At 36.9% G+C, this 24,185-nt stretch overlaps 1 protein-coding gene across 1 annotated transcript in view; it reads right to left on the reverse strand.

Annotated features, from left to right (window-relative positions):
- Nucleotides 1-24,185, reverse strand: part of ERBB4 (erb-b2 receptor tyrosine kinase 4) — a 1,304,701-nt gene that overhangs the window by 1,279,074 nt on the left and 1,442 nt on the right. The gene's annotated exons all lie outside the window — the stretch shown is intronic.

Genomic DNA, 24,185 nt, shown 5'->3' on the forward strand with positions numbered 1-24,185 from the left:
GTAGTTACCAAATAATAAGAAATTTACACTGCTAAGTATATCGATATAAACAAAAATGTCAGAAATATAAATATATTCAGGGTATAAAATAAATACAGAACCTGGCTATGAAATATAACAGAAAGCATGATACATTTTTGTAAAAATTACTACCGATACGCACACAGAGTCATATGTTCATATGCACAACAAGAAGGTATTTATCAGTCCAGCCACAGTGGCACGGGCAGTAGAGGCATTACTAAGCAATGCTGGATGCCACATGGGAGGGCTCTGAACTGCATTCTGGGTCTATTTGAACGCATGAGGAGTACTTGTGAGCACACCCATACTCCTAGCTGGCTGTTCCTGTCTTTCCCTTTCATCCTTTCTCTCTCTCTCTCTCTCTCTCTCTCTCTCTCTCTCTCTCTCTCATGAAATAAACAAACTGAAAAGATAAGATGAGGGCCAGGTGGTGGTATGGTGGTAAAGTGGCTGGATCCCACATGGCCAAGAATTGCACTTTGAATCTGGGACCTGGCAGCTTGAAACACAAGCCAGCTGCAGCTGCATGTGTGCCCAAACTCCCAAGAGAAAAATGGAGGAAAAGGGATTGCTGGATGGCCATCTCCCTCAGGTGGTTCTTTCTGACTTTTCCTTTTTCTCTCTTTCTCTGGCATGTACATGCACCCTATAGCAAAACTATCGGAAAAAAACAAAACTAATATTTACCAATTTTAAAATGTTATTCATGCTGAGTGCTAGCAGTGGTTATTTATAAATGGTGAGGTTACAAATGATACTTTCCTCATTTTCACATATAAGTAGCTCCTAATTTTTCTGAAATAGATATACTTTTTTAATAATAATGTGAAATGTGTCTAAGACATGTACAAAGAGAATGCACTGTAAGGACTAGAAAGTGATCTCTTTTTCTATTTGCATAGAGTAGTTGCTTGCACAATAGAAGAATATCTATCAGATGACATGAGTTCCAGTCTCTGTCACTAATGAGCTACCTATTCCTAGACAAGTAACTTCTCTGACTTTTACATTTATTTTCTGTAAAATAACCAAAATAACTTTAAGAACTCTTCCAGCATGTAGTGTCATGTCTCCCATATACATTGGAAACAAAGCAAACATGAAAATATATCTAATATGTGAGAACCTAAATAATCTGCCACTTCCTTAGAATGTGCTGAATTTGTACATGTTGAAATCACTCAGAGTTTCAGAATATTTGAAATATTCTTGCTGTTGCTCTTCTATGAATGGCAAATATATTAAATCCTATCATTTTGACTTTCTTTATAGACTGAAATAACAAAATGATGGAATCAGGGTCAAATATCCTTGGTTTTTGTTTCTGTTCATCATGCTGTCTGATTTGACTGCTACGCAAGTCCCGTTAGGTTTTGGACAAATGAATGGGTAGGCGCGATGTATAAATTAGCCAATGGACTGAATTCCATTGAACGGTTTTTGCATCACTTGCACAAATTTCAATGAGATTAGTCTGGGTAAAGCTTTAATTTCAGGGCCACACTGTCACTACAAAAGTTTTCTACATTCTCTGTACATCTATTTTAAGTCTTATAATAAAACAAACAAAGAAACGCACAAACAAAAAAACATGCATCACAGTTGGAATTTAAAAGGTAGCAAATATTTAAACATTTTCATTAGTAAAGTATTTAAAGGCAATAGCTTCTATAGCAATGACTGATTTTGTCTTTTTATATTATACCTTTCTATTTTTTTTTTTATTAATGGTATCTGTTTTAGAGAGTATAGGGCAATGTGAAGAAGAGCACACCACCTTATCCTGAATTAGAGAAGTTTAAATATTCATTGTTATCCTTGCCCAAAACTGTATTTGTAGTCACTGCATCAGTATGTTTAACCACTAAAAACTTACAATACAGTATTTTGCAAATTGATAGGGTAAGTAAAATATATTAAAAACTCAGGAAAACAATAAAAGACTCTTTACTAATTCCCATCACACCTCTCTTGTCAATGACTATACCAATTCTTAGAGGACAAAGGTAATCTGCAATGTGTCCAGTGACAAATTCAATGTAGTATGAATAGTCAGGGTAAACTCCCCCTTGTTAGCATAAAAGTGAATGCAATCCAAAATCCGTTGTTTTCTTTCATTCTCTTTGTTCTTCTCCCCAGAGCTCGGTTATTTCTGCATGGATGCAAGGTAAATGAGGCCGCCTCTTGTCCTTGCAATGCTATTTATTACAGATCACTGACATAATATGACATTTTTTAAATAAAAACTTCATATAGCATCATCTCACTTACTTGGATACTTGAAAGGAATGTGCAAAGTATTATTTATTTATACAGAAATCTGCCAAAGTAGAGGCAATCTTGCTTTGAGGGGCCTCCTACTGGCAAACTAAGCAACCCTGTTACTATAAGAATTAAAACACTATACACTGTATAAAAAATAAAAACATAACACAATCTTATTGAATAGAGCTGTTTTAATGTTAAACCTGTAAAAAAAAATATTATTTAAACCCACACAAAACTTAGGAAAATAAAAAACCTTCAAAGTGTATTATTACTAGGAATATATAGGTAGTTTTCATTGATTGCAGCAATAAAGTGATATATTTAATTTATGGTTTGTGGTGAAAATATCATAAATCTAATTTACTAGACCATGTATCTTTCCAAAGTACCAACAAAGGAAGTCCATAGGAAAGGACTTTTTAGGTATACCTCAACTTGCAGTTTTCAAGGGGTAGAATCCAAGCATAGAAAAATATATTAGAAAACATAATTCTATCATTGTCTCTGACCTCAATCATAGATAGGAGTAATGTACTTCCTTCATAATACACTCCCTTCATGTCGTATTCAACAATGAATGCTACTTCTTAATTACGAATTATATAATTACATCTCAACATTTCCCAAAAACCACCTAAAAATCTTGGTAACTAACTGGATATTTAATAGTGTCAGGGTTATTAAATATAATTCAACATTTGCCTGCTTATAAAAACTGCAGAGCCTAACAAAATGCATTAAGAGAATTGCAGTGATGCACGAAAACACTAAGAATCAAAATATTTGTGTAAAGATATACTGTTTATGGCACTATAAGTAAGCCCTGCTAGGTAGAATTTTGATCTTGTGAATTTTGAATTTGTGAATGACAACTTCAGCAATCCACTTAATCTTAATTATTTCCAAATCATTCAGAAAATTGAAAGCCCATGTTGTTCAATGTGCTTGGTCATGTTCGAAGTACAAGAAGAAGAGGAGGAAGAACAGGCCAAGAGGATGAAGTCTTGTGCTGAGGTAGTATCTGCTACCACAGCCTCTCCATCCCACATGTAACTCCTATAATACTGTGAAAAGTGAACCCAGGGAAGGGGAGGGGATGCGTGTAAGGTCTTAGGACACGAATAGCTGCAATAATCCTAGAGATTCTTTCACAAGTCCTGGGACTACTCCAAAAAGAGACCACAGTCAAAAGGCACAGCTGTTCTACCATCTCTCCTGAAAACAATTACGGAGGACTACCAGTACTGCCATCCTGTGTCCCCAGAATCATTGGCAGAATCAATCTTTCTCATCAAGATTTCTACTCGAGAAGAATGAAAACCATAAAACCTAAACTGCTTTTCTAAGCTCTTTTTCTCAAAGTGCAAATAAATCCAGAGAAGCTTATTGGTTATCTTCCTAGAAATATTGTACAATATACTGAAGATCATTCATGCCTGAACTTTTCAGAAAGTATAACAAATTCCATGTAATTGGAATACTTTCAAGATCTTATTACTATTAAGAAATCAAGAAACGTAATCTAAACTATGAGTTACAAGTTTCATGAAACACCGTACACAAAAATCTAATCAAACAATACATTACAACTTCCCAACTCTCTTTTTGGAAAAACTGCTAATCATGTTCTTTTGCAAGAACATATTGATGACTATAGTGGTCTTGGTGATATTAAAGCCACCATTTGAAATGATAAAGAGTAAATAAAATACAATTGGAAATTGGCTTCACTAAAGTCTGAGGAAAATAATTCACTTTAGAAATCAATAACATTCTGTTTTTAAGCTGTATTCTTTTCAGGATGATATTTCCACAGAAAATCCATTTTATGCATTTGTAAAAACTAAATAGAGGTACACAAATTTAATTCTTGGGAAAAAAATGTAAAAATTTAGGTGCATTACAATTTTATAACTTGAAAAGGTCATTCTGAACCAACCTCTTGGTCTGAGTGTTAAGAGACCTGGACTCGGATGGCTAATCTTGCAGTTTGAATCCTGGCCCCAGTGGCTTGAAAAAACACATCAAGTATATATGTAAGTGTTCCCCAAATCCTGACAGGATGGAGAAATAGAAGAGAAGAGATTGTGGTTTGATTGCCCCATGGGGGGGGTGATTTCTTGCTCTTTGTCTCTGGAGAGAGCACACGCCCTCTGGCAAATTAAAATTAAACAAATAAGCAAAGACGTTATTAATATTTTCTCTGAGAAATCAAACTCGGAATATGGAGTTTTCCCCTTGAGGGTATCAAACCTTATTAAACTAATGATAAATTTAAAAGTAAATTCATTAGTAAAAGTACAAAGATGGCTCTTCCTTATTCTTAAAATGTGAATGCTAGATAGTACCAGAGCAGCTTTCTACAACTGAAACGAGGTGCCTCTGCTTTCCATGCGGGGAGAGCTATGCCCAACTACCCTCAGTGTTTACCGCCTCTCTCTAAACTCAAACCTTCACTGTAAATTGCCCCTTTCCATTACCTCACCACCCTAATACTAGAATAGGACTAATCCAAATTATAACATCTAGTACCCAGGTATGGGTTACCATAGTAACAACTATTACTATTTATGGAATGCACTCACGAAGTCTAGCTGACTCATGATTTCTTCATTTAAAATGTATCTCAATATCCTAATTGGATAAACAGATGCTTTCAATATCTCTGTATTCATATATGTAGTTAACGCTTCTGTCTTCTAAATTTATGATGAACTGTAGGTTAAAGAGAATGTCATAATACAAATTATTTTTTCAAATGAGGAAAAGTCAGTGTGGTATTGACTTGAAGTATAGTTTAATACTCTAGTTCCTCGGTTTGCACTTCAGTAAAATCTATACTCATAGCTAAATAAAGTCTTTATTCCAGTTAGTCAGTACCTGAATCTTGAACATATTCAAAATTTAAAAAGGCATTTTTTGACATGGTTGGGTCATCATCCTCACTTATACAATTTTTAGAAATGTCAATGTTACATTAAAAGGTTTCATTTCAAGAGACCCAGAAACTGATAGCAATCTAATCACAAATCCCCATTGCCCATATTGTTCTGGAGCTCCACCTGCCAGCTGAATAAGATCATGACATGCAGTGGAGCCTGTGGACACAATTCCTACATACCTCTCAGTTTAGACAATAGCCTAAATCTACATTTTTTTTTCCTAATATGGGCAACTGAAAGTTTCCACATTGATAGGTAACAGAAATAACTTTTTACATTTTTTTTTAATCTAATTCATCAGCTGTAGGGATTTTGGGTCTGCTACAAAAAAAGCGATCAATTTCAGAAGAGCAGAAATTGTCCTTCCCGTTATTAATACTTTGTTTGAGCATGTAAGTTTTGAGGTGCATCAAGGCTGATCAGCGAGTGGACCCTACTGATGTAGTTCTATGAATTAAGACTTTATTTCATGTATTGCCTTTTACCTATTTCGTAAAGATCTAAATGAGTGTGTAAAACACATGACAGAGGGAAAGCGTTTAAAATCACAACTTACTGTCTTTTAGGTGGTAAGGTCTGCTCAGTATTTGTGTAGACTTTAAGGACTCAGTTCTAGCATGCAGAAATTTTTCCAAAAATACATTCAGTCATACATTATATTAGTTGGACCGTATCTTGTAAAGTTTAAATGCCTATAAAATGTAACATAAAAAGTTATCTCATGAATTTGATTAAAACCATTTTCTCTTGAAGGCACTTTAAAAAACAATAAGGATGAAAGGACAGAGGATTTGAGTTTGCCAGGTAAACATAAATCTCTGGAACAAAACTGTCTCTCTAAGCTCTCTCTCTCTCTCTTTCTCTCTCTCCTTTTTTTTAATATTTCCCGAATACCAAGACTATAAAAAACAGAATATGAAGGAAAATTGTTTGAGAAAACTTCCCTTCTGAGGGAGCCAAATTCTTCCTGAAATAGTTTACCAACAGTGCTCATGTCACCCATATGTAAATGATTCTGCAAACCATTATTGCATTACCTGTTTATAAGCATAGGACACAACTTTGAATTACGAAAAAGACAAACTCCATGGCTTTCTCATTTTTAACAGTTTCTAACTAACTTTAAATTTATGATGCTTCTTTTTATGCTTTTAACTGGTTTGCTATCATACCACTCCCACTAATATTATGGTACATATAATAAAATTAACATGTATATTAAGCACTCACTATGTGCCTGAAATTGTTTTACATGCATTGCCTCATCTAATCCTCACAATTATGAGTCCCATATTGGCATTAGATTCTCTTTTCAGATGGAAAAATTGAAGCTTAAAAAATTAAGTAATTGACCCCTAAATTAACCCATAGATAGGTTTTAAATCTGGACTACTGAATTCTAATATTACTCTATTGTATCTCTGTTTTATTTATTGCATTATTTTATTTCACATTATCAATTTTAAAAAGTCACTGCAACAGTCACTCTTTTTATAATAACCATTTAGGGTGTTATAAACATTTTGAAACAATATGTGAAAATAGAAAACTGCATATATTAGTAATACACTTGATCCTATTTCCAAGTGTAGTATATTCACAAATATAATATTTACTAATTAAAGTTATTAATAATTATTATGGACTTCAAATAAATTTTAATGGCTTAGAACAGTTCATAAATTCATCTAGATTGCCAGCATCCTTCTAACAGTGTTTAGTTTCATTTGACATATAATTTATATGTAGTTTATATTGTTTAACTTCATTTCTATTGCTGTTGGGACCATGTGAAACTAAGAGTAGTTCAGGCATCACTGAGTAGTCATCTGCAAGAACATGTAGCATTCGGACAATTAATTTCTCTAAACTTCTGTTTCCCCATGGGTCACATAGAATAGTCGGTATATGTGGTAAAATCAGGTAGACATGACATGAGAAGTGTTTAACATAGTTCCTTACATAGGTCTTTATTAAAAATGAGATATGATTCCTTGTGTTTTTTTTTTAATCAATGCAGAGTTAATTTGTGGTTTATAAAAGTGTATACCAGTTAAGATAAGTACATTAACTTGCAAAAAGTGATGGGGTGCACATAGTGGTTAAGGTGCTGGACTCCTACAGAGTGAACTGCAGTTGGAGTCCCGGATATAAGGTTTGGAAATCATGCAGGGGGAAGAGGGGGAATGAACAGCAGATGATGCAATGATTATATCACTGGACTCTCACATAGTTGACCACAGTTCGAGTCCGGAGGCTTAAAACTCACACTAGGCATGTGTGCATGTGTGCATGTGTGCCTGAGATCCTGAGAAGAGAATGGAAGAGAAGGGACTGCAGCATGGCCATAACCCCTGGGGGATGATTTCTCGCTTTTCCTCTCTTTGTCTCTCTCTTTGCAAGCATGCACACCCTACTGCAAAAAAATTATGACAACAGATAAGTAGAATGAATGTTGAACAGTTTAAGTTAGAGACACTGTAGTATAGCCAGCAGGCAGTAGAAATAGGAAGGACGGAGCTCTGTAGAAGGAGGGCAAGAACTCAGAATAATTTACAGAGAGATGAGTCAAAAGATGGGACCCAGAAACTAAAAAGAAAAGGTAATGAAGAGGACCAAGACTAAAGAAGCTTGGGAAAGACTTTTTCTTATCTTTTTGTCTTAAAAAAAAGAATTATGTATCTAATTGTTATCATTTATTCTTCTTATTATTAGCTTTATTTATTTTTTTTAATTTACTGTAGTGCAGGCATACTCACCAGATAGACAGCGAGAGAGAGAGAATGTGAGAAAGCAAGCCACCTAGCCCAGGACTTGAAACCCCCATTTTATTTGCCTTTTTTTTTTGGTCATCAATTAGGTTATCATCCCAAGTAGGCTCTTTAAAGTTAGGTAACTATGAAATCTAAATCTAATCCAATAACCTCGAAATGGCATATAACACTGCCTCTACTGAGATGTGGCTCTGTGACCCTGGCCAATTATGTAATTCTGAGTCTCAGTTTCCCTATGTATAAAAGATGATTAATACCATCCTCTATGCAGGTCTTTAAAAGGACTTGGAGGTAATACAAAAAACTACAGCAATGTCAAGAGCTTGGCATGGAAGAGGCATTCAGTGGACAAAGACTGCAAACAACGAGGAGAGGTGGAGAATCAGAGACTAAAGCAGAATACACGACATTCCAGAAATACAGTTTTCATATCAGGGAAACTGAAAGAATGTGAAAAAGATGACTCCAGAAGAAAAAGGCAAGACATTCTATTTAGAATGTTTTTATCTCTGTAGATCCAAAAGTGGTAGTGAGGAATTGAAATGTCAGAGACCTTGAAGTAAAATATTTCCAAAACTGACCAACAATGGTCTACTTTATTTATAATTAAGTGAGGTAATCTTACAAACATTCATTCACATTTTATCTCCTTTTGATTTTCAGTCCCCCTCAGGAAAGTGTTTCTCCTTTGCTGTTACTTCTCAACACTCTGCTCTCCTCCCACAACTACAGGTCCAATTTCCTAACTTCCTGCTCTATGTCCCACTGTCTTATATATTGAGTCGTCAGAAAAGCCATGACTCATTTTTGCATAGTAAAACATGAAAAATACGAGGGGAACCAGCAGTTAGCATAATGGCTATGTCGCTGTACTCCCATGTAGTTGACCACGGTTCGCGTCCCGGACCCGGTGGCTTAAAACTCATGCTGGGCACGTGTGCGTGTATGCCCAAGATCCCGAGAGAAGGATGGAGGGAAAGGGACTGCGGCGTGACCATTGCCCCTGGGGGGTGATTTCTTGCTTTCTGTCTCTATGTCTCTCTCTGTCTGTCTGGCGAGCGCACGCGCCCTGTAGCGAAAACCTCTCAAAAAAAACATGAAAAATACTTCATGACTTTCCTGATGACCCAATATTTCTCCTTTTGTTTGGTTAAAGCCAGTCTTACATGAAACATGCTGGCATAATACACACACACACACACACACACACACACATACACATATACACATATATAAAGCCGATATGCTTTTATTCTGTATCATGTAAGTTTTTTTGTTTGTTTTCTTGAGCATACATAATTGGTGATAGCACTTCGAATTAGAGATATGAATGTCACATATAAAAATTGTGGAGACAAAATGAGAGCAAAATACTGAATACTTAAAGAAAAAAAAACATTCTTTAAAAAGCTTTTGTAAATCTACCCATCTGTTCAGAGCAGGTAGGACGGTGCAAAGCAGGAGGGTGGGAATTCCAGCCATGAAGACATGAGGTTGGGTTTCATTTCCTTTATTTTTCAGAGGCTGGGAAAGGATACTTGGGCATGGTATGCTTGTGACAGATCCTCAGGGTCAGGGTTGGAAGGGCCCTCAGAAGTCAGGGAACCCAATCCCCACCTCCAACATTGCTGACCAGTTGTTCCTCAGCTGCCTCAGTCATTCCTTATCCTTGTGGAAGAGGTTAGAGCAGAGCTGACCACCCTGCCCACGAAGGAACGCACTCCTCCTGGGACCGATCATTCCAACTTTGGGAAGCTCTAACTATGAGAAACTCCTTGATGGTTCTCAACTGAAATCTGATGCTTTGCAATTTCAAACAGCTGTTAATGTTTCTATTCTCCAAGGCTACATAGAACAGTGCTAATCCCTCTTATATGTGACAGGCTTCCAAGGACTGCAGAAAGTTTGCATGGTTCTTCCCAAGCCTCCTCTTCTTCACATCTTATGTCTTTAATCTTTCTTCAAATGAAATGGTACATCAGTATTCTGTTACAATATAGAATGCAAAATTTAAAAAAAAAAATCACATGTCCAAATCTAAGTTACCAAGTGTATCAAAATTAAGCTAATATATATCATTTCTACCTTGATTTACATTTAAATTTTGAAAAAAGTTTCTCTTCCTTCTCCTTATCCATCATAAATGAAAACAAAAGGTGTGGTACTCCCATATCTTAGTGATTTACACACACCTGCAACAGCAGATACCTTACCAGATAATTGTTCATTCGAATTACTAATATGAATATATAATATGGTTATTATACAGATGCTGGCCATCACATATTCAAATATCACTTAGAAGCCTACTTTATAGACACAAATGCCATAGAAGTAACTATGTTCACTGTCAGGAAAATTATAGTATCTGCTTTATTTGGGTCTTTTAACTTGTCTTACTCATGTGTTTTCTCTTAGGCTAACTCCATCTATAGACCAGTGATATCTTATCTTTTATTTATTTTTTTTGTTTTTTGGTCACTTCTTTTTAAACTTGACCTCATTTAGAACAGGCATCTACGGCGATAAACTTAATTAGGAAACACACATTCCCGAAACTAGCTAATACTTAATTGTGGTACAGTTAGTTTAACACTATTAATATTTCTATTATTTTAAGTAACTTATGGGGCCAGTCTCATGGCCTAGTGGTTAAGGGAAGCAGATCGCAGATGGCCTACCACGCAGTTCCAATCTGGACCCCCATATCTTAAAAACTAACCAGGCATATGTGCATGCTTGTACAAATCACAACAGGATGGAGAAATGAAGCAAAAGAAATTGTGGCATGACCACACCCTATTGGGGAGTGCTTTCCCCCTCTCTGTCTTCTCTCTCTGTCTCTCTTGCAAGTTCTTACACCAGCTGGTAAAACATTTTGTAAAGAAAGCACTTATGGCAACATTTTTATTATGTGTAAGTGTAATATTCTAAATATTTAATGATTGTAACAGCAAAGGCACATTGGAAAAGATTACATCACACCATAGAGCATGAAGATGTGAAAGTCTATTATTGTGCCAGTTATTAATTATTTCATTTGATAAGAGTAAATCTGAGGAAGGGATTCCAAGGAAGAAGCCTGGGAAATCCCCTTAGGAAAATGCATTTCAAAATATGAACAATCAATAATATTTTAAGAAATTTGAATATTAGTCCTGGTAATAAAATATATTTTGTTCTTCATACCCCACACAGGGTTCCCGGGATTGTGAAAATCTAAACAAAAGGCTCTGCATTCTTAGTTGAAATAAGGAATAAACATTAAGGTTATTTTTCATATATCTAAGTAGGAAGCACTAGAAAAATTTGATCTTGACTTGGTATAAAATCAAAGATGTCTTCAAGTTTAAAACCTTCATGTGCTATATCAGCACATATACAATTACTGCAGACCTTAATCAAGAGAGAAGCTGTCTGAAAAAAATTAACCTTGAAATAACCACTGGAAAGATGATGAGATGAACAATTCATGAATATGAGAATTATTCTCTACAGTAAGCTTGATTGTAGAGAATACTGTCTTGAGCCATGACAAAACTCTAGCAAATATATAAAGAACATTACAACTTTTTGGATACTCTACAATTTACTGTGCTAGAAAAGACTGTTAGGAATGTGTGTGTCATCTTCTCAAATACGGATGTGGCTGTATAAACACCTGGCTGTTTCTAGAATCACATTTCCATCAAGTGTCACATATTTTGGAACCATTTATCCACACACGTTTGGCTCATTTAGAAATTTTAGAATGGTTAATTCTGTAGAATGACAGCACTTTTTCACAGAAACCAAGGTTTGGGATTTTTGTTTTTGTTTTGTTTTAAGTCACTTCTGGATAATTACAGTGGATCTCATTCTACTGGCTCAGTGGGCAGATGAATGACTCGTTCCAGAATATGAATCTAACCAAATACCAGATCCAAATCCCCAAATTACCATAAAATAATAGGATTTCTGACTCACTCACAAGTAGTCAAAATCCTTGAATACCAAAAGCCCACTATATACGTCCTTGAAACAAAGATATTTTGGATGTTTTGACATATTTTATTTTCTGCAGACCTGGAACAATTGAAGTGTTTTTGTTTTTCCTTCTCTTCTCATTAATAAATCTACCTTCACAGTGCTCATCCTGCCAGTGAGAAATATGGTACTTACAGAAATTTATTTTTATATAGCCTATAAATATTGAGTGAAAGCTGTTAAACTGTGGGAGACAAACTTCATCTGTACCTTTCATAGACTGTCTGAGTCAGTTTGTAGGAGTGAAATAGCATGTATCAGATTTAAATTTGTGAAACAAAATTAGCTGCGTGCCATTCTGTGTGTCTTATCTCTTTCTCTGGCTCATGGTGTGCTAATTCTGGCCACAAGCAAAAAAGTAAGTACCAAAAAAAAAAAAAAAAGAATGAATGCACCTATCACCAATAGTCACATAAAAATGTTTTGTCTGTTGCAATTTATCTTAAAGGTTTTTTTATACTATCAATTTTCAACCTGTACTTAAAAAAGAAACAAGAAAAATGCCACTAAAAATTATGTCTATCTGAATACCAATCACTTTAGTTTTCATTCATTCCAAGTATATTTTAGAGGTCTTACTATATCATCAGGGACAATGGGCTGCTAAATCTGAAAAGAACAACTGGAAAATAGTATTAACTGCTCTGACAAATGTGATTTAAAATACTAATCTTTTTATTGTTTCTTGAATGTGTTAACATATTAGTTAAAAATCACCAAATATCTGCACCCTCTGAATAGTGATTTTAATTTCGAGACATTCTTTCATTCATTGCTAGTAATGTCTATTTTAGTTAAAATGATCACACTGAACCTAGTCAGAGGGTAAACATCAAAGATAGATTTTATCTATGCTAAATAACGACTGATTAAAAATCCAATGATATGTATATCAAGGAGTAAGAATAAAGGCTTTATTTTTTGCAAAGATATGTTTTTGCTAAAGAGTACATATGCTTGCCAGAGAGACAGAAAGCAAGAAACTACCACCCAGGAGGGGTGACCATGCTGCAGTCCCTTCTTTTCACTCTCCTCTTTGGATTTTAGGCATGTAAGCACATGTGCCTGGCGTGACTTTCAAACAGCCAGGTCTTAGACTGAAACCTCAGTCAGCCATGTGGTAGTCCAGAGATATAACTATTACACCATTTGCTGGCCCCTAATAAAGCTTTTATACCAAAACTGACAAGATCCTTTTAGTCATATCCAGCCCTTATAAATGACATAAAGTGGGTAAAAGACAGTACTCTGTGATCCATTTTGAAAATATGTCAAGGAAAATAAAATACACATATACACACACCTGGATTAGGCATTCTCACATTTAGAGGGAATACATTCTGGGTCAGTCAGATGGCGTGGTAGTTAAGGTGGCTGGATCCTACACTGCCAACTGTGCAGTTCAAATACTGGACCCGGAAGCTTGAAAAACACACTGGGAGCATATGCATGTGTGCCCCAAACCCCAAAAGGAGAATGAGAGGAAAGAATTGTGGCATGGCCGTCGTTCTCCATAGGGGGTGCTTTCTCATTTTTCTCTCTTTCTCCAATGCCACATGCACTCTACAGCAAAGTTAAAAAAAAAAAAAATCCAGGAAATTACTTCTAGATAGGACAGTACTTCAGCCAAAATATAAGCTAATGTGCTTCACAGGACACTTCTTACACCACGTATTCTTTCCTCAAAGCAATACGTTTTTCTATTTTAATAATGAATACTAATTACATGTGCTATTAAAAAAACTTGATAAGAAATCATTTAATACAGTCAAAATTCACAATGAAAAGAAAGGCAAATACTACTTCAAAAATATACAATGTTCATACATAAGCAGATTTGCCATAAAGTTTTTTAAAAGGCTTCACATGCCTCTATTGCACTGCCTGCCTTGGTTCTGCATTTCATTTGTATTTCTATTCTTATATTGTTTTTAAAGAGGTGCCCCAAATTGTGTATGCAGGTCTCCAAGTACTACCCTGCTTTGAAGTGTTTTGTTTTTTAAGAAGGCTTATATGATGGCTACCCTAACATACACAATCAAAAGGAAGAAATCTGGAGAACACATACAATGGAGAAGGAACAATCCAAAGTAACCTAAAACAGGACTCCTTCAGTGAAAGATACTGCAGACATGTTCCTTCATATAGCTATGGGGAAAGCAAAAAGTGCTATTGTCCTGAAGACAGAAGGATCTAGCATCCCTTTCTTGCATGGTGGGCAGGTAGAGTGGAGGAGCCATGCCTTGCACAGAAGTCACTATCACTAATTTCTGTTGGAGTGAGGAAGGTATGCACAGGCCAGGAAACAGAAAGCAGAGTCAGCTGGCTCTCAGCTCAGGGCAAACATGTAACTGTTTCAGACTAATGGACCAGTTAGGCTTCACCCTTACATAGCACTTAATACCTCTATTTCCTTATCTACAAAACCCAACTTTCTTTTCATGAATTCTTAGAGAAAAAAAGCTTCAGAAAGTTCTAAAGAATTTCCGACAGAGATGTTAATGTCTCCAAGGCCCAATTCTCTCATTAGTAGATTACTCTGCAGATTCAGGTAATTTTGAAAGTCACATTAACTCTTTCAGGCAATTGTAGATTAAGGTACAGTTAGTGCACCCTAGTGGCCTAGAAAGGATGACAGACGATTTCTTAGAACCTAGTAATCTGAGAAGAATTTTCTAGAAGAGCACTTTCTCTGACAGAACTGACTATAAATACTATTGTCATTTCACCAATTTTCAGAATGCAGAGTGAATTATCTGAAGAAAGAGCTAAGAGAACCCCTACCACCTCTCAGTTCAGTTATTCTGCAAGTACTCTTTTATAGAATCCTTTAAAAGTGGTAAGCATATGTCTAGTTGTCTATTTTAAGACTGAGAAATCTTAGTTATAACAAAGTTGTATTATCACATATATCTAGGAATAGAAAATGCCTGATTCTGTCTGGAACCCCCTTTTCATGAAATACTTACTACCTTTTATCTTGAGGCAAATAACCCTCCCAAAAGTTTGCAAAATCATTTAATAACATAGTTTTTTATAATGTGCTTTATTGGAAGTGTTCATCCTTCTGTAAAGAAATGGGAAAGTTGATATCTTGAGCATCATAGACTCCCTCTTCAGTTCCTAACATGTTCCTAAAACACACTAGTTGATCGGTACATGCTTTCACTTAATTGATTATAATTTTTAAATGAGCGATAGAAACAAAATTATACTGGCCATATAACTTAAAACTAGTGGACTACAAGACAGTTACATATCTAAGAAATGTACTCACATATATTTAACTTGTCAAAAATAAAATTAACAGAAATACTTTGTACCTCATTATAAGCAGACTCTAAAAATGGGAATGGGAACAAATGATATAGTCTTGGAAACACTCCACTGAAAGAAATACCCTAGGAGGCTCAAGAAAGTAGCCAAAGAAATTCCCAGGGTAAACATGCCTAATATCTATTATTAAGCATTCTATAATTACATTTTTAGAACAGCTTACATTGTGCACTATATGGTTTAATTACAAATAATAACCATCCATGAGTGAGCTTAAAATTGTTTCAGCACATGTACATTATTCTTTGATTTAGAAAATATTTTAAAAGAGATCACTATGTGTATTGCACCACATTATCCCCTACAGGGGATAAAATACCTTCATACTTAAAAAGTTGGAACTCTAAGATGGTTCAACTAGATGCCACATAAGTGATATTGGTAAGGATTCTAGGCTAAGGGAGTCAGTAAAGGAAGATACAATGAAGAGATCATCTAAAGTAGAATATCAAAGATTCAAAGTTTGGTTAGATAGAAGCATCAAGTAAGCCAAGAATTCTAGGGAAAGGGATCATGAAAGAAAGTCAAGGAGTATTGACTGGGTCAGCATAGTTCTTAGAATGTATCTTAAGAACCTTAAGACAGGATTAAAAAAGAAATTGATGGTAGTAAACTGAACTCTACAATAGGATCCCTGAAGGTTTCAGAATAAAAAACAAGAAAAAAACATATAATATGAGAGAAGAAGTCTTGGTGGTATGAGGACGAGAACATGGAACAAGAAGACCAGTAGAGAGGCTCTTGCAATAGCCTTGCTGTGAGGATTTTAATGACCAGAAGATGTTCATCAAAATCTCCAAGAGTACGTTTTAATAAATGATTCTGTCAATTTTGTTTAAAAAACAAGTTGTTTAACTGCTCTAGGTCAAGACAAAATGACCAGATAAAAGGAACTCCTGAAAATGAAAGTATGTGTGTAAAAGAAATACTATTCTATCTTATTTTTATTTGGCTTTCATAGTTCCCTACAGAAAAGAAACTCATATTCTCATATTCTTTAAGCCTACAGGGAAGAATAGGAAATAATGACAAAGAAAGGTTTTAGAAAAAGAATTTGCCTGGAGCAAAACAGTCACTGTCATCCTTGACCTCTGTTGGTGATGGAGACCCATCCTAAAATAGAAGACTGCAGGACTTATTGCTCAAGTGACAGTCATACTAGACCAGGAGAATCTTGTTCCTTTTTTTTTTTTTTTTTTTTTGCAAACCAAACTAGTCATGAGTTACCCTCAGCAGAGGATAGAAGACCAGTAGATCCACTTTTTTTTTTTTTTAAGCAAATTCATGATCCCAGCTATATCCTAAAGGTTTAACACTTGAATACTCTTCTATACCAGGTGCATTTGGGACCAGATGTAGTTAAAGGGCAGAAGAATAGTAAAGATTTAGCAGGTAAAACAGATCATTTACAAATGTGATCTTTTTCAAAATAAACAAATGCATGCCAAACCATTCATTCTGTATCTTTTCTTTTTCTTTTCTTTCTTTCTTTCTTTTTTTTTTTTTATGACAGAGCACATATATCCACATGAAAAAGAGAGAAAGAAGAGAAACATTTTTTTAGGGTTAGTTCATGCCAAAAACCCCTTCCTCCAGTCCTGCAGGCAGACAGGACCTTGTTCTCACATAACGATGAGTTTCCAGGAATGACTCAGCCAGGTACTCAAACCCCTGTTGGCATATGGCTTTTAGCTCTGTAGTCCAGTTCTCCACAAACTCACCGACCACACCACATAGGTTGGGCTCACTTCCTTTGCTTTAAACACCTTTAAACTGTATTCCAAACTAAATATACAACCTTTATTGCTGTTACTTTGACTCCCTGGATTCAGAAACTAAGTCTTCATGTTATTGGTGTATAATATGCTTTGCTGAGGCCTACAATATTGGAAATAATGTGACTAACAATAAGGATATGGAGCCACTTCTCAAGGAAGAAGTTTCATGACATTGCATAAGAAGCTTCATTGCATCTATGTTAGTCTCTTAAGCAAGATCCAATTTTATCTCCAATTTCTAACAAGAATCAAACTTCCTTTCTGTTACGAAGGCCCAGGAGAATTCTGATCATACCCAAGAAAACTCAAGCCCTTGAGGGAACTCAGCCAAGACTAGAGGGAATTAAGGTTAGATCAACAAGATTACAAAGTCATAAAGCCCAGAGGCAGCATCTTACAGAAGCCAACTACAATAGTAGGAGGCAAGTGTGGTATAGAAATAAATTTGTAAAATCTCAGTACTTAGAACTCTGTTGATACACTTCTTGAAAGAATACAACCAAGTCTTGTAGAGATCCGAAGAAAGAAGAGGACCCAATAAAGAGAGTCCCAATGATAAAGAATCTGATTCCAAAGATGGGCCTGCACAATCTGAAGTATTCCCATGAATTTACTAGCTAAGGGTTTCCATAAACTAATTTTAAATGATGAGGAACCTACTGTTTATCTTTTACAATCCACTTTATTTAACCATGCTTATTACTTACTACAGAATGGATTAATAACCTTTTCAACATACTGGTCATATTTCATAAAGTCTCAGGTAAAAGAAACTCTTATAGATGCAATTAAAAAACTACTAATGTGGGCTACTCCTATGTAACTTTAGGGGTCAAAATTCGGTCCAGAACAGGCCTAACCAGGTAAACAACAGATTCTCTCACAGAACTATATCTTAAGGCTGTTGCCTGATCTCTTTGAACTTCATGTGCCATAAGTTATAAATGCAATCAATGACTACTTCCAAAATACAAACTGAAGATGATAATAATGATCCCATTCTCTCCCCCCTGCAAAAGAACTACACAGTAGAATGATTTGACCCATGGATCCAATCAGTTGGTTTCTTAACAATTTTACAATTCTCTTTAAAATGGCAAAACTTTTTATTTATTCCTTTTATTCCCTGTAAGTGCCTGTGACTTTTCAAATACTTCCATGTATGTTACAGAAAATAATATTAGTGTCAGTTACCTTTCACTAACCTATGTCACTTAAGTGGCCTGTGGTCTGAGTTTCTCACTTAAAAACTGGCAAGAATGGCCTAGATTAGTGGTTTCAAAATAGTGCTAGACTTCTGTGAAGCCAGTGCCCTGGAGGTGATAGTAAAAAGGGAAGTGGAGGAAAGCCAAAGGCAGCAGACCACAAACCTGGTTTCCCTATGCAGCATTAGCTAAAGCAGTTCTCAGTTAACCCTTTTATCTACTTCAGGTACAAGAGCTATGTATGAGTTCACTGGAAAATAATACATAATTGAAAACCAATGCAATTTTTTTAAGTCTAGACATCCTTTTTCTGTTGAACTGAATCATTAAAAACACTCAACATGTTAATAGTTCAATATCACTTTTAGCTACACTTAATAGTAGTGAGGAAATGGAGACCCAGAGGTAAGGAGCCTAACCCAAGATCACATAACAAATGATTGTACAGCCAAAACCCAATTCTCCTTTACTGTGGTGATTTATTCTCTACCATCATACAACGGCAGGGCTGCTGCCCTCTACCCACAGCTCAGGTACGCACCATTTCTATTAAATTCTGTGTGACTGCTGCCCCCTGGAGTTGTGCAAAGAGGTCTGCAGAGCAATCACTTACCAAAACGAAAATAACTATAAAACAATTACTACATGTTCAAAAATCTCTTTAGAATTAGGCTCTAAAACACCCATATATTTCAACTTTATATCATATAAGTGAGGTAGTTCTGTCTTGGAAAATTAATACAATAGAAAGCACTAGCATACATATCAAATATAAAACAGGAAAGTGGGTTTAACACTTTGATTAAAGCATTGAAAAAGAGCTCAATTTATTAAATAAACATGTCAGATTACAAGCAACTCAAAACAATATACAATACACTGTAAGAAGACCAGAGAGCAATCCTAAAAAGTAATATTTTGGGGACAGGGCCTTCAAATTCTAATGTGTTAGAGTCAATAACCTCTTATTATTTCATTAGACAAGTGCTCTTATGACAGAGCTGGTCTGGTAGGAAGGTTATGTGTGCGTGTGTGTATTTATACGTGTACATATATAATAGGTTTACTAACATGGGCACATGTCTTAAATTGCATGTGCAATTTAAATGACAGGTACAAAAACAACTTGTTACCGGAAAATATTTCAATATCACAGAAGACTTTAAAGTCATTTTTCAGAAAACTGCTATACAGTGAAGAAATAGAGAGTGCATTACATGCATTTCTCCCTCAGGCAAACAAGCCAAGTCACAAAGAGATGGAGTGAGTTGCTCAAGGTATTAAGAAGAGACTGGGAGAGCTCCCTAGAATGCAGAAATTCTGATTTAAACCATGTGGCTATGTCCTGTGTTGCACTTAACCACAAAATAGGCAGTAAGAGTCCCCTTCAAAGTATGCAGAAGAGCTACAGTTTCAGAGAACAATGATTTAGGGTCTTTTTTTTTTTTTCATCTTTTTTAAAGGGAAAGTTAGGGTATTATTTTCATTATCAACTGAAAACACTAGTCCACAGCTATAACAGGAATCATGAAAAGTAAGGTTTTATCCCTACTGCCTAATATTTATAATACTTCAGAAAATGAAGATTAGGGGGAAAAAAGATGCAATTTGGTTCCATATGGCAAAATGTAACATAATAGAACATCTCTAAAATGATTTAACCTGGAGAAAAGTTGGTAATTTGATTAAATTCTACACTGCATAGCATATTCAGCAGTCAGTGTAAAAGATAACAGTGGAAACTGCTTGAAATTTTTTTCAGGAGAGCTGTAGGCTTGAACATGTATAAACTAATTTCAGTGTAAATATTAACATTTGTATAAACCCGTATCTCTCAGAAGGGTGAAAATAAATAGGGTAAATGCCTACAAGTTTGCAGGTAATAGTACATCCTTTTGATCATTTGCTTCATTTATGTTTTAGGCACTTACAAATCATACATGGATATGCAACAGCAGCAGAGCACTAAAATAAAGCCAAAATCTACTGCTTTTTTTAAAAAGTGCATGTTTTCTTAATGACTACCTTGATATAGTACAAAAATGGCACCACTATAAAGCATTGCAATATTTAAGGCATTCAATTTATTGTTTAAAATGTGCACCTTACATGGTCATCAATCTCAAAACATCTCTAATCACCAAGCTTCAGAGAATACTTAGAAAGAGCACAATTCCTTGCATCACTGGCATTTTTTAAATGGCAATAGTGTACCTTCCTTTCTTGGTCAAGAGGGGAGAAGAGGGAGAGAAAAAGGGAAAGAAGGACTTCTCTGTGGAAAGATTTGGCCTTGGAGTCAGGGTTTTTGAGATGTGCTAGTGATCTTGGATCGATGCCTTTTTATTTTCTTTCAGGAATAAATCTGAGCAATGGAATGGCTTGTGCATGTCCAACCACCCAGCCATATCAGATTTATCAGAGAGAAAGAATGGAAACTGGCTCAGAGGGCTCCTGCAGTGACTGAGTGGCAGGTTGCTGGGAAAGACACACATAAGAAGAATACACTTAGTGGTGGAAGGAAAAACTATATTTATACGTGTAAATTCAATAAACAGTAAGATAAAGAGAAAGAATCTATAATGATGGAAAGGGTGAATGCATAGACAGATGATAAATAGTACTTCTATTTAAGAACCAAAGGGACGAAAGCTCATGAATACTAACTATCTGAATCCACTTTGAGGAGGAAATATGATTTTTTTCCATCAAATAAATGCAAACTTTAGAAATCAGCCTGTGTTCAGGTTAGAATAAAAAATACATAAATCTCCAATGAAGTGCAGGCCCTGGTAAATATTCTAATGTAATTTCTTAATTAAGATACATCTCCAGTGACTAAATGAACAAATATATAAAGCAATAAGTGCCTTAATTTTCAACAAAATTTGACTTCCTTCCATGCATGATTAAAATAAAAAAGGCAATTGAGCTTCCGAGAGGAAAAAAAACAATCATGACACAACCACAGAAATTTCCATACCGGTACATAGAATACTGCATTTTCAAGTCACTTGCAGTTATTGTGTTAGGTATTAATTTGTTGAGAAGTATTCAGAAGGAAAAAGTAATGCCTTCTCCTAAAAAGCCCCCTTTTACAAATATGAGAACTCCAAAATTAAAAGAAAAAACAAGGGAAGAGAATACCAGGGATGTGCTTATAGTAAACATGTGGAAGACAGAGGATTGATTTTTTTTGAAAAATATTTAATGTATTTTTAGCATTTAATTAACTTTTATTAATGTTTTTGTCAATGTAAAATTTTTAAAAAGCTATGTTTGGAGATATAATGATACATCCTAAGTAGGTAGGAAAGCTGTAGGTACTTTTATAGAATGAAAAGCAGAACTAAGTTACTTACAAATAACAAACAAGAATTAAACTTGTTTATCATGCATCTATTAACGTACGTGTGTATATAGTTCAATACTATTGTGTATATTATTTTAATGCAAAAGTAATATTGACCATTTTCCCATCATATGAGGAAGACAAAAATTTTAGAATTATTCCTTTGGGTGGTGAAGGCTTATAACTGTCATACAAAGGGCCTTTGCCTTTAATATTTCTAGATAAGATGAACCATTGGAAAGGGGACAAAGTCCTTCAAAACCACTTATAAAATTATCTTCTCAAAAGCTGATTATTTTTTTCTAAGCAAAAGAAAAACTGTTAAACAGGTCCTCTTCCGTTACAATTATCTAAAGAAATATCTTGAGAATCTATACAACAGATTCCATCGCTTTATATTTTTATTCTGTTCACATAGAGCAGTAAATAAGGTGCATTCCTTCTGCTTCTTAAGAAATTAGCATTTCAAAAATATGCCACTTTCCCCTGAACTCCAAGCGTGTCTAATAATGCGAGAAGCAGATTGTCTTCCCTCGTTTCCTTAATTTGTTTCATCTAAAAGCAATTCACTCAACATCTTGTCGCCCTCTGGCAGCTTAGTTTACTTATCCGCACTTAATTTCTCATTTGGACCAAAACAAACTCCTCCAAACTGCTACTGACTGCTAACCGCGAGAGGGGAAACGCGCAATATGTATTTATTTGGGAATACACAGCCACACACATACACAGCCACAGACACACAGAGCCTCACTCACACCCCAGACTGCAAGTTGCTTTTGTAATAGCGCTACAACTAAAACCAGCTGAACTTTCCCTGGCAGGTGCGCCAGGATGAGGGTAAGAGAGGATGAAAAAAGAAGTCCCCAGGGGCATTTACAGTTTCCAATGGATCACCTTAGTATGCGTGTTGCAATTATACCAGGGATGCACCCGAGAGCTTTTCTTTGTGCGGCCCTTTCATCTAGATCACTTTGTGTTTTGAACAAGTGAGGCTCGCCTTTGTGCCCCCAGAATTTCAAGTACAGAGTCACACAAGGAACAACAATGGCACGCTAATCCTCGCGCTCTAAATGGGCTCACTTGTGGGTCTGACAATTCGCCCAGGGAAACGGGAAGAGACGAGCGAGGGCGCGAGTCGGTGTCGCCGGAGACTAGGAAGAGGACAGCTGCAGAACTAATTTGGATTACATTCCTTGCAGAAATTCTGAAAAGGGCTTTTCGGCATGGCTCAACCCTGAGCCACGCAGTTAATACCAAATTGCTGCGGACTCGAGCACGGTCCCCCAGCGGCAGAGGCTGAACCAGACAGCCCCCAGTGGGTCGCCTCGTAGAAATTCCTCTCGGCTAAGCCTGCATGTCAGTCGCAACTGCTTTTGAATGGGTCAATGTGCATAATCAACCCATTGAAGGAAAATATGAAGGAACTCGGAATGGGGAGGAAGATAAAAAGGGATGTATCTAAGAGGCCGCTTGGAATCTCAAGTCCGTGTTGGTGTGACTCTAAGGTGGCTGGAGTGCAAGACCTGGTATGCATGAAGAATTTCGGAGTAATTGGAAGGGTGCAAATGGCCAGCACAAACGACGCATATGTTCCATTCGAAGGTCATTTTGAAAGGCTCCATGATTGTAACTTGTTATTTACTAGGCAAGGAGGGGAGGCGACGGCGGCGGGGGCGGAGCGGGAAAACTACAGCGCGCTGTTTTCTTGGTGAGGTCAGAAGGACACCATCCAGGGGCCGAAAGCTCTCCTGTCGCCACTCCCGGGGGCTTTATCTCCTCAAGCTGCCTCCCACGCTCCCAGCACCAGTCCCGGATGGCTACGGAAATCCCCCTGGCTCTCCAAAGGGCCCCCCTATGACCGTGTCAAACACCGGTTCGCCTCGGTCCTTTCCTGTCCCACTTTCATCCCCAGGAAACTCAAGTGTCAGAAACTTTGAGCTCCCTGCAGGTGCTGTTATTAGCCCTGCCGACCACCGCGCGCCAGTCCCACTGAGCTGCCTCTCGGGGTCACTTCGCCCTTTGCCAGTCCAGGTTCCTGGGGCTCAAGCTCTGCAGCCAACCGTGGCCGCGCAACTAGCCGCCGTGCCCGCCTTGGGTTAAATCAATTCGCGCGACCGGTAGGCTGGGCCGCCGGGCCGGGCAGTAAACAGAGAAGTTGGAGGGACTCCGGCCAATCGCAAGTGGAACTACAGGAAGAACTCTTCCTGGAGCCAAAACGAGCAACCGACGGGAAAGCCGGGCTCCTCTCGCAAGTGTGCCAAGCCCCCTTCCCCCCCTCCCCCAAGAGGTCAGGCAGGCAGGCAAGCGCCCCTCAAGTCAACTGGGCGAGGGCTCCTGGACGCCGGCCGAGGAGGCCCGGAGTTCCGGGCCCGGGGCCGAGGCACGCCCGCCCGCTGCGCTCCAGCTGATCTGGCTAGCGTCTGACCCCGCAAGTCTCGGGCGACTGGGGGCGGCGCGGGCGCCAGGGAAACACCCACGGG

Source organism: Tupaia chinensis, unplaced genomic scaffold (assembly GCF_000334495.1).
Source record: "Tupaia chinensis unplaced genomic scaffold, TupChi_1.0 Scaffold000018_1, whole genome shotgun sequence".
NCBI classification, from domain to species: Eukaryota; Metazoa; Chordata; class Mammalia; order Scandentia; family Tupaiidae; genus Tupaia; species Tupaia belangeri.